The following is an 11,686-nucleotide window of genomic DNA, read 5'->3' on the forward strand; positions in this document are numbered from 1 at the left end:
ATTACATGGCCGTTTAAAAGCTTTGTACTAGTTAAATAATTAACCGTTTCTGATACCCGCTGCATGACTTAACAGGGTGGGACCGGTATGTACACAGTTTAGTGTTGCAATGTCAAATGTAATGATCCGTTTCTTTCACTACTAGCCACTTACTGCCGAACCAACTGCTACTCAGTTCCAGAGAAGGACCTTCAGGAGGGAATGGAAGTCACATTATTCTGCAATGCCTCTGGGGGTTACCCGGTTGGCATGATCCACTGGTACGACCAGCATGACACCAACTGGACCCGCAGTGCAGAAATGACCGTGGTGGAGACCACGGACAAACGCACAAACTTATCCAGCAAGGTCACGCTTAAGGCGTCCTCCAGCGCTCCTCCGTATCGGTGCTTAGTGTTAAACAACAATGGTGTGGAAGAAGGAAAGGCGGAACTTTACCGTTCAGTCCAGGTAAAAGGTAAGAATGATTTCTCCTCCATCGGTTTCACTTTCTGTGATCCAGTCTCCCAACTGCCTTGAAGTTAATTGTTCCCCCCCACTTCATCTAGGTACACTGCAAAGGGAACTCTTCATTCTGATTAATTTTATCATCAACATCCTTATCGAATTCCATCAAACCAGCGACCTGCCTGACACTGCTGCAAATGCTTTTCATATGCTGATCTTAGTAAATGCAGTAAAATCTCAGGTGAACAAAATGATTTTCTGACCGTGCAGGGACAGATCATTCCCATACATATTATAAATCTGTCCCATTTGTAATCAGCGTATTCAACTGCTCACCTGGCACACCACTTCAGACAAACTGTGGCTCCCCTGACGCTCTTGGCTGTCCTCGTTCTTTTTCAGTTACCTTCTGGGGTACTGATGTAATGGCTATGTAAAAGATTGGTTCGCTGTTTCGTTGTATTTATGTTTGCAATGCTAAGTGTCGGTTTGTAGGGTTAACTTTACACCTACTGCTTATAAATGGGCCTTCCGTGCCTTAATTTATAATATTGGGCTTTTTGATTCCTGCGACTAACGCTCCTGTTCTCCACTTCTGTCAGTTGCAGTGGATACGTTGATTGTAACGTAAGGCGATACAGACCTGTTCAGTTCTCATTTTGGATAGGCAACAGAAGTGCCCCATTCTCAGGCTGCTTGTTCCTGGCTCTGTGCGGGCCCAAGTTGATGGGTGGGTTTGTGTTGTCGTATCTCCACAGCCCCGGAGAAGGCGACAGGAGACAAGGGCAGCACGGCCATTGTGGCAGTCTTCGTCATCGTTGGATTTCTGCTGTGCGGCCTGCTGATTTTGGTTCTGTTGCGCAGACGGCGCACTCAGCGTGAGTACGGAAATGGCGTTCAGCAGGAATCTGCACGGGCTGCTTCAGCCAAGCGGCAAAGGAAAGTCTTCAGCTCCCCCCCCTTTTTCCTGACACACTTCCTGTTTGGCTCAGAGGTTAGGGAAATTTTGTGATTTGTTCAGATTGGAATGCTGCACAATGCAGCGCAGTCAAGTGGTTGCACAAATGCACACGCGCCCTCCTCTGATCCACAGTTGGTGTGAAATGGAAATGAGCCTTAAGAGTGTCACTTGCCAAGCAAAAAGAGGTCGGTGAAGAATTATTAAACTGCCAGTATTTTCAACAGTCATTAGGAGTAATCACATGTGAGTACTGTTTACACATGGGCGCAGTACTGTATAGATACCTGGATAATGTGAGGGTCTAATAATTATGAAATCATTTCATTACAGAGGCCCGAAGGCCATCAACTCACCCCATATTGGGTATGATTTTGTTTTTACGGTAGCTATTGGTCGTACTCCAATGGTTTCTCAGACTCTCTTGAACTTTAATCTGGCTTTAGTCAGAAACATCGTCGTCACAGTGATGGACATGAATGTATCAAAATTGTACAATTGTGTAAAGTACAAATACATTTAAAGACAAGGACTGCCCAATCCTCCTCCTGGAGATCTACTATCCTGTATGTTTTCAACCCAAGCAAAACATCATCAGCTAGAGATTTCTTTGAGCTGCTAATTTGTAAAATTGGGATTGAAATGAAAACCTACAGGACAGTTGATCTCCAGGAACAGGATTGGGCAGCCCTGCTACATAGTGGATAAGCAATTTACTGGAATACAGTAAAATTGATCCATTCTGTAAAACCATTGGAAATCTGCTGGAATGGAGGGACTTCTTTCTTACATTTCTTTTGACTGCATCACTTTTGCGGAACTTTCGTGGAATCTTTTTCTGTTGGCTGTATGGCCCTCATAGAAACTGATTTGCCTTTGAATGTCTAATTGAAGTTGCCTTTTCAAAATAGTGGCACCATATTTTATGTGTCAGCCATAGGGCGGTGTTTTCATCTTTTACCGGTGCATACAGGGGACAGTGCAGCATTAGGGGCTGTGGTGTATGACTCCACAATCAAACTGCCACATTAAGTGGGGAGAGAACCAGTGATCTGGCTGCCAGAAAATCAGAATTGCTTACGAGGCATTTGCATCAGAACTGCCTGATGAATCCCTTCGCATCAGTAACACAGAGCCCTGAGCTACTGTAGAGCACTTGGTAGATTTTAATAGATCTCATAATAGGTAATTTTAAAAAATATATATTTTATAAGCAGGATGGGAATAGTGTGGGATGTTTGGCTTCCATTTGGCTTCAGTTCACTGTCATCTGTCCTTTATTTTCCATTATAACGTTTTCCACTTTACGTCACCTGGGAACTTGGAAATCTTCTCCAACTTTCGGTATCCTGCAACTCTTGTGAGAAACATGAGAAGACAGGCCTTTTGTTGTGGGGAAATGGGCTACATAGTAGAGTAACTGGTCCATCGACCAATGCAGGCAGTGTGTGTACTGTACGTTTAACCTTCTCTCTTCTGCCTTTAGGGGCGATGTATGCAAGGAGTCCAGACACGATGGAAGAAGGTAATTATTTCCTGTTGCGTCAGTGCCCTAGTCAGTAATGGCAATGTCTCACATTTTTAACGTTGCTTAGATTTGTTTGCTTGGGTTTTTTTTTTTTTTTTTAAAACCTTTTTTTTTCTCAAAAGGTTTCCAGGCAATGCAGTGGATAACAATCTCTTCTTGTTCAACAGGTTTGAACAATACGACGGAATCTGTGCCTGAACCTTTAAACAAATGAAGTTGGATTATTGCCCCTTCAGGACTGTGTCTAATCCTTATAGTAACAAATCGCTGCAGATTCTGGGGAAATGGAGGAATTTCACTTTTCCTTTCTGTGTGTCTGAACTCAGAGAGAAACTAATGACTTTGCTCCAGGTTTATTTCTGATTGGTAGTTTGTCATGGCAGTGCAATCGAGAATGCTTTGGTAATCCACTGTGATGAATTTACTTTCGGTTGCTCTTTACAGTTCCACCAGACTAAAAACAGACAGCTTCCCTTTTCCCCCCAAAAAGAGCATCACGTCTTCATTTCCTGATATGGAACCTCAAACTGAAGTTTGTGGAGACACTGCATGCGAATTAGTGATGTGAGAAAATGTAATCCTCAAAACGAAGTATCACACAAGTAAAATGACACAAACAAAATGAGGGGAAAAAAATAACAGGGCAACACAGTTAAGTCAAATTGTGGAACGTGACCACAAACTATTTTACAAAATGTCAAAAGATACAGAACAATATAATACAATAAGCTTGTATATAGTGCTCATTGTGCTGTGCATTAAAGAGACATTAAAATAAGAATCAGCATAGGAACAGGCAAGGCCTAGGCCGTGTCCAAAACTGCTTACTTGCCTACTACTAAGCACACTATAGGAAAATTAAATATATATTTTTCAAAAAATGCACTTAAAATCTTGATATTTATTTGGGGGTTCGGCTGAATATACGTACTTTTAAGGAAATAAGCTATACTTTTTTTTAGGATGCCTCATAGAGGAAGCTGAGCTATCTTTGGGTCCCATCAATCAGAGAGCAAGCCTTTTTACTGCAAGGGCTACTTTGCACTACTCATGACACTTCTGCAGTACGATTGAAAAACAGTGTGAGGAATATTTTTATAAATATTTTATGTTTAGTCACCAGTACATATTCTGAGCACACCTCTTGTTAGGAGGCTGTTTCGGACACGGCCTTAATGACTGATTTGAAGTCTGATCAACTGATGTTTTGGATTTCGGTTACAAAGACATGGTGCAGAGCAGCCTAAACCTATGCCTCGGATTGCTTTGCTGTGAGGTCTCTGTGTCTGCAGACCGCAGAAACAGGATTTCCAAGATTTGAAAGTGCTCATAAGTGATTTATAGGTAGTGAGGAGGAAGTAATTCAACCCTAGTTTAAAGGGGGCAGAACAGCAACTGCGGTGCAGAAAATGCTCTGCGCAGCATCTGTGAAAGAACAGTGTCAGTTAAACTTGGAACTATACAGTGGATCCCAACGTGAACTTTGTCGCTAAATTAACACTACGTTCTTAAGAGTCCAGGACACCAACAACAAAGCATTATAATAATTCAACCTGGTGATTGTACAGGCGTTTCCTCTGCATTCGCATTGTCATTACAAGGGTTGGTCTGATCTTTACTGCATTGTGCAATTTAGATGAAGTTCATTTGGGCCCCATTGTTGCACTCCTTGCGTTCTCACTGAAGATATTTTTGGACGTGAGTCTGTACAGAGATGTGTTGTACTGTACATGTAGAAACATTATCGCTATTCCTTAAAGAAGTCTGTGAACTAAAAATGTAGCAAGATGGTTTCACATGGGGGATCCTTTGATCTCCTAGGTACCCTTACTGATTTCAGTGAAGAATTGTTGGATGTTATAACAGTTAACCAAAAGAATGAAAATGCAGCTTCTGTTCTTCTGTTTTTCCAGCATATGTTTTACCTACTTCCCCCCCTCCTTTTTATATCATGTTCCAATCTACTTTTGAAAACAAAACAGTAAATAGAAGTAGCTGATTTTTTTTATTAAATGTGTTAATCACTGCTGAATTCTGAGTGTTGTGATTGTTATAATTATGGTGTATTTTTTGGCTTGAATGGTGGGATTGTTAACACTACTTTCTTTTCACTGGTTTGTTCATACGTACACTAATTAACATGCTGCAGATTTTGGGCGATGGGTCATTTTTGCTCAAATTTACATCTACTTGTTTCATATTTGTATTGATAAACTGTATAAAACTGAAATTGTGTGGATTCAAACTTTTCCACGGTGTATTTCTCTTTGTTTAAAACTTGTACTTTCTTTCTTTGTGGTGCTTCTAATATATTGCTTCTATACTTTAGTCCAAAAATAAAACTGCATTATAATTAGAATTACTTTGTGATGGATTCTTTAAAATTATAATGAAGATTTGTTTTGTGATAGCACCTTTGATTACAATGCAAGTTTGTTTTTGTTTTTGTTAACTTTCTGTTAAAAAATATTTTTTATTTATTTGTATTCTTATTTGTTTCAGTAGCATATTATATACAGACAGGGCATCCAGGTTTATCCAGAGGGAAATGAAGGTCAAATATCATGACTTAATATGTAAAATGGCTTTATTATAACAGACAGTGGAACTGCCTTTTCATTGAAAAAGCAGGTCTTCACAATACAGTTTAGCAGACGAACAGAGGCAGTTATTACTCTGATAAATGGATGCCCACTGTGGGTATTCCTGCAGTACAGTACACACTGTTGGTATTTCTTAATCTGGCAAGCTGCACAAAAGAATTTCTTTCAGCAGCCATTTTAGTTCCTGGAAAAAATTACAAAAATGTGACAAATTTTTTTCTTACACATCTATGCATGAAATAAAGGCATCCAGGTCAATTAATGTGACTGAAAAAGGCAAACATTGGAATCTGTACAATAACACACTGTTTCAGCTGCAGTGCCTTGCAGATTTTTCGGCCTTCGCAATTATGAACAAATATTTCTGTGTGAACTGCTGCATTGTGTGCTTAATTTAATAAAATTACTCAACGTTAAAAGGTCATTCATTTCCCGGAAAGTTAAATGTCTAGTGTTTTCAGTGCTTCGTGAGATCATCCCTTTTCTTTTTTCCACTCCACAATTTTTTATTTGGAGAAAAATATGAAGGCACAAGCAACCATGAGCAACAGTAAACACGAACATTTGGCCGAACAAAACAAACACACAAAACATCTCACGATATCGGGCTATTGCATGAAGAAATGATCTAATGAACATACCTCCACAAGATATTCAAACCCTACATGCCAGCCAGATCCCTCCGTTCTGCTACCTCAGGACGCCTAGCACCTCTCCCTCTTCGCACCTGCACTTCCAGAACACGTCTCCTCTCTGTTCTGGCCCCACGATGGTGGAATGACCTCCCTGTGGAGGTCAGAACAGCTGAGACACTGACCCATTTCAAACGACGACTGAAGCCTCACCTCTTCAGGCTGCACCTCTCCCCCTCCCTCCCTTCCCCCCTGTAAATGACTGTAAGCTTAGGGTTGTAACTAGGCAGCTGTTTCGTAGGTGACTTAGGTGCATTAACTGTCTTAACTACTGCTTGTATTTTTTCCATAGACTGCGTTGTTGCCGTTCTCGTTGTTAGTGTTAATCAGTTTAACCTTCAGGGTCCAGGTTGAACTATGCGGTTGTTCCCTGCACTTGGACCGGTACTTCTCTCTAGGGGTTTCGTCATACTTGTTCCTGGTTATGGTTATACACTTTGTTGTACATCGCTCTGGATAAGAGCGTCTGCCAAATGCCTGTAATGTAATGTAATGTAACATCCCGGGCCATCCTGTCCTGTATCGTAATCTCTGAGTGCCGAGGGCCACTTTCCCCAGTAATAAGTCCATGACAGGCGTAAACCAGTTATCTGAGCTAAAACAGCCCAGTTTGCACCCTTTCCAGTTCATGAGTATTGCACTGCCCAAAAAGCTAATGCAATGGCTTGGGGTGGAGATCAATGACCTGCTTTGCTCAGTCAAAATACAGCAAACTTCAACAGCACCAAGTTTTTTTAAGGAGACAGAGCTATTTTAATGTGGACAAAACTTTAACGGTTCTCCAATGCATCTTATATTTTTGTCTCTTATGTATACTTGGAAATACGAGAACACAAAACCAGAGCAAATAGGAAAAAAGCAGTGAGACAGGCTAGTCCAGCCATAGGGCTGGGACAGATTGCAGTAGAGGAGCTCATGGAAAACAAGGTCACACACATCATTTTTGGCTCAAGCCACCCACTGGGTGGTCATCTGAGGACGCATAGGGGGGCGGCTTCTGCACAGAATAAGGACAAAACATTACGCATGCTCCACCATCCCAGTGGGGATGAAGCTCAATGAGCTCTTCAGAAGATTATAATCTCGTAAACAAGTAGTAGCAAATTGGAAAGTAGTAGCAAATTGATCACTCATTGGTTCAACTTTGTGTATTTACTGTCAACGTTTTTTTTAAAAAGACTTTTATGTTGCATGTTGGAGCCAAATACGTCTGCCCATTGTTTACTGTCTGTTGATGTTTTTAAGTCCTTCATATATTGTGTGTTGGAGCCAAAGGAATTTCCCCACTGTGGGATAAACAAGTGGACTAAATAACCAACATCTGCTGAGAAGGAAATGCTTCAAAACTCATTCGACAGGGTAATGACCCCAAACACACCCAAGGGACCAAAAAGTGGAATGTTCTTTACTGGCCGAGTGAATTTCCCAACGCAAAAATATCCCCAAAATGAACAGAAACTGAAAATCGCTGCAGTCCAGGACTAGCAGAGCATCACCAGGAAGTCTTGTGATGTCTGTGGGACACTGATCAAATGAAAATTACAAAATTTGATGACTTCATTTAAGATTGTGTTAAATTGTCCAATTACATTTGGTCTCCTAAAATGGCAGGACTATGTATGAAAAGGGCTGTAATTTCTAAATGGATCATAGGATATGTAAATACCCTCAAAGCTGACCATCTGCACTTTTACCTCTTGATTTCAATTCAAATCCAGTGTTCTGAAGTACACAGCCAAAATAACAAAAAGTGTGTCACTGTCCAAATAATTACGGACTGCACTGTATAATAATAAATCTGAGAGTTTTACACATTTCGATTTAAGGAATTGTATATAAACTATATAAGAAAATAATCCGAATATGAATTATGTACTCAGAACAACGAATAAACCACAATTACGGGGATTAACTACACGTCATATTGTTTAGGGCCATTGTATTCTAGAGCTCTTTAAAATCAGCAGAGAGAGCGCCATCTGCTGGAAGTGGGCAACGAGAACGGGCTCTCTGTACGGCCATCGACACCATTCATTTCTTACTTCCTGGTGCATTGTTGCACTCTGCTCTGTTACGTGAGCAAACGGACAGCTGAATGTCCCTCGGGATTAAAAAAAGTATCAATCTATCTATCTATCTATCTATCTATCTATCTACCATGCTACCAACACAATGGGGTTTCCAGAAAATTGTGATAAAAGTAAAGTGAGAAATAATATTAATGCAGCTTTCCCAGAGTGAGGTCCGTACACATTATCAATAGTACATCTAATAAACCAGACCATTGTTCTCAACAATTAATACTGAGATTTTCACTTTTGGCAATTAAGATGCTAACCCCTCTGGCTGCACCACTTCCCGGAGGTGAAAATACCTGTTCAACACATACATAGCTTTAATGCTTCTACCTCATTTACATGCATTTCTTGTTATACCATTTAAAAATTGATTTGAGATCCCACTTTATTTTCCATGATATCAATGTTATAATTTTAGAATCTGTTTATGTGAAATGTCAATTATGTATATAAAAGCCCTGCATGACATCCTGACATTGTTTGTTTTCGATGCCGATGGTAGGTGCTAGGAAACATACATACACACACAAAAAAAAACAAAAAAAAACAAAACAAAGAACACTGAAAAATGGTAAGTGGCAAGTAAAAAAACATGAAAACAGAACTGAGGTACAGTAACTGCTTTAACCATCTCTTTTCCAAACCAATGGGATAGGCATTGCTAACCACAGAAGGCTGACCCCAATATGCTAGGCCATTCAGCTCTGACATCACTCCCTGAGTTCATACAGAATGCGCCGATTATAGTGCTGGAATGCAAACCAGCTTATTATTTTATTGGGATGGCAGGTACACTCAGCCCTTAAAAACCATGAAATTCTGTACATTCTCACCCCATTTCAACAGACAGAATTAATAAACTTCACATGTCCACACAATAAAGCCCCAAACTAAGGGGATTTTGCGTTTTCTCCTTCTTGTTCTTGTTCTTGTTCTTGTTCTTGTTCTTCTTCTTATTTTTCCTGCCGCCTATCCCACTAACAACATGTCTCCCCATTGGGCACTTTACCGACACCAGCCAAATCTTCACCTACACGACCCAATCAAAAACTCGCATACACAGGGCAAAATATCCATACCTTTTTATTCTGAAACATTTCCAGTTTGAACAGTTAGTCTCCTGTGGCCTAGTGGGCAAGGTTACAGTCTTGGGAACATAGGGGTCTAGGTTCAAGTCCAGCTAGGGACATATTTCCGTAACCGGCTTTTACCCTCACTAATAATTGTCTACTACTTCTCAATTATTGCTTTTGAACCATATCTACCCACCGTTCACCAAATGTATACACTGCATTTTACCGTCTGCACGTTCAGTTATTAACCGGCTACAATACTGCAAAGCCATATGGATTCAACGGGAGCTCTTCTGTGCTTACTGGCCTGTGTTCTTTAAAACCACGGACAGGTTTGCTAATGATATTTCACGCATTGCATAGCTATGTCATGGTGCTGCACTAACAAAGTCAAAGACTAGTAAACCTCCGGTTGAAGAATTGAATCCCGCCTCGCCCTCAGGCAGATAATTTCCTCATTTACACTAACGTTGTCTTACGCTTATATTTGCTTTACCAAAACTCACTCACGGCCACCCATATGCATTTCATCACGGCAAATGTATTCCTTTTATTAAACAGTTACACCAGTTCACCACTGTGCCATTTCTAGTAACTATATTTCTTCACTTGGTTACCGTACAAAACCTTCTTATCAGCAAACGCCACGTTTCTACCAGAGACTGTAAAAAGTCAAGATTTCAAGTCAAAAGAACCTGCCTGCAGCAAACTAGGGAATCTCCACCAGGAGAATCTCCACGGAGAGAACCGGAAGCACGTGATCTCCGCGTAGAGGACCCAATGAAAAAAGTGGAAGGACACGGAAATTGCATAACCTGCACACCACAAATTCAAGTCACCTGACCTGCTTTATTTAGGAAATGAGTTGGTTTTTAAGATATTACCACTTGTATATCGAGTCGTTTTAATTAACGGACGATAAGTCTCTGGTTACAACGAGGCACTTCTACGTGAAGACAACACCCTTAGTGCTCCTTACTAGGCTAATAATAAGCCGGGCGTAATGATGGCTTCATGGGGTTTAATGTATAAATTATATATAACGCATATCTTAATTACTGTTTATTTAAATGTACATGTATTCACTGTAACCTTACAGTAGGCCTATAATTCGTTTTAGAAGTGTCTCGGTATACTGCGAGTACGATGTGGACATGATTTCATAGCCAGTCTTTATGCTGATGATATGTTATTAGCATTGTCAATACCAGCTAGCTCAATATTTCACCCGTTGAACATTATAATAGTATTTTGACAATTTTCTGGGTACAAGGTAATTGCGGTAAGAGTGAAGCTATCACTCTTAATCACCATTGCTTCTTAATTCACCTTGGCACTGCTCTCTTTATTTTTTATATGGGTGATATCAAGAGATGGCCCAGTTTTGCCTCTATCATTCTGGGCTATGGCCAGAGGCGATTAAAGTGAATATTTTACCTAGAATTTTACCTGGAAGAGATTTGTCTTCAGACCACGCCGGAAGACGGGTAGTAAGACAGAGGTTCGAAGAGGGACAGGGAGTTTGTTCCACCTCTAGGGAGCAAGGGTGGAGAAGCTCCGTGATAGGGGTGAGCGAGAACCCTTTACTCGAATGGGAGGGGGTGCAAGGCGCCCTGCTGCTGCAGAGCGGAGTTGTCGAGCAAGCGTGCAGAATTTAATCATGTCCTGTAAGGTCCACTATCTCTTATTTCCTAATGTGCGCTAGACGTTTTGATGACTTGTTGAAACGAGTAGCACCATTCATCAAACATGCGGGAAGTCACAGAATTCCCATCTCTACAGAAGAGAGACTGGCGTTGACTCCGTAAATTAGCATGTGAATTCAGCCTTCTGAACTCAACCGTGACGTAACAAACTATGTGATATTTGGACCAATAGCTGAGAGGGGGAGGTCGGAGAACAAGAAAGAACTTATCGAAAAGTTCTCCCTGGAGGCCGTCGCACACTGCACCGTACGAACACACAACACCGCGTCTTTTTGTTTGTCAGTTGTTCTGATTGCGTCGTTTTGCTCAAAATATCTGCTTCGTACGAAGTATACTGCCTACTTTAGTAGACAGGGGCAGTCCTGCTGGCTGTAGTGTAGGCGAGGGTCAGGACTTTGAACCTGATCCTGGCAGCAACCGATAGCCAGTGCAGTAACCTCAGCAGAGGAGTGACGTGGGAGAACTCGGGATTTGCTTTGAACGACACTGTGTTATCACAATACATGTACTTGAAATCTGTTATGAAATGCCCCATGATAAAGGGTATTGAAGTTTTTCGAGTTCAAAGAGCAACCTTGATTTACAAGTTGAGATACACTGC

General features: G+C 41.0%; 1 protein-coding gene and 1 long non-coding RNA gene across 2 annotated transcripts in view; one reads left to right on the forward strand and one right to left on the reverse strand.

Annotated features, from left to right (window-relative positions):
• LOC135248998 (uncharacterized) overlaps positions 1 to 4,835 on the reverse strand; it is a 61,276-nt gene extending 56,441 nt beyond the window's left edge. The window contains exon 1 of the long non-coding RNA XR_010328536.1: positions 4,759 to 4,835. This is a non-coding gene — a long non-coding RNA (uncharacterized LOC135248998). The remainder of the gene's footprint in view (positions 1 to 4,758) is intronic.
• LOC135248991 (uncharacterized) overlaps positions 1 to 11,686 on the forward strand; it is a 127,872-nt gene that overhangs the window by 43,015 nt on the left and 73,171 nt on the right. The gene's annotated exons all lie outside the window — the stretch shown is intronic.

The sequence above is a fragment of the Anguilla rostrata genome, chromosome 2 (genome assembly GCF_018555375.3).
Source record: "Anguilla rostrata isolate EN2019 chromosome 2, ASM1855537v3, whole genome shotgun sequence".
Lineage (NCBI taxonomy): Eukaryota > Metazoa > Chordata > Actinopteri > Anguilliformes > Anguillidae > Anguilla > Anguilla rostrata.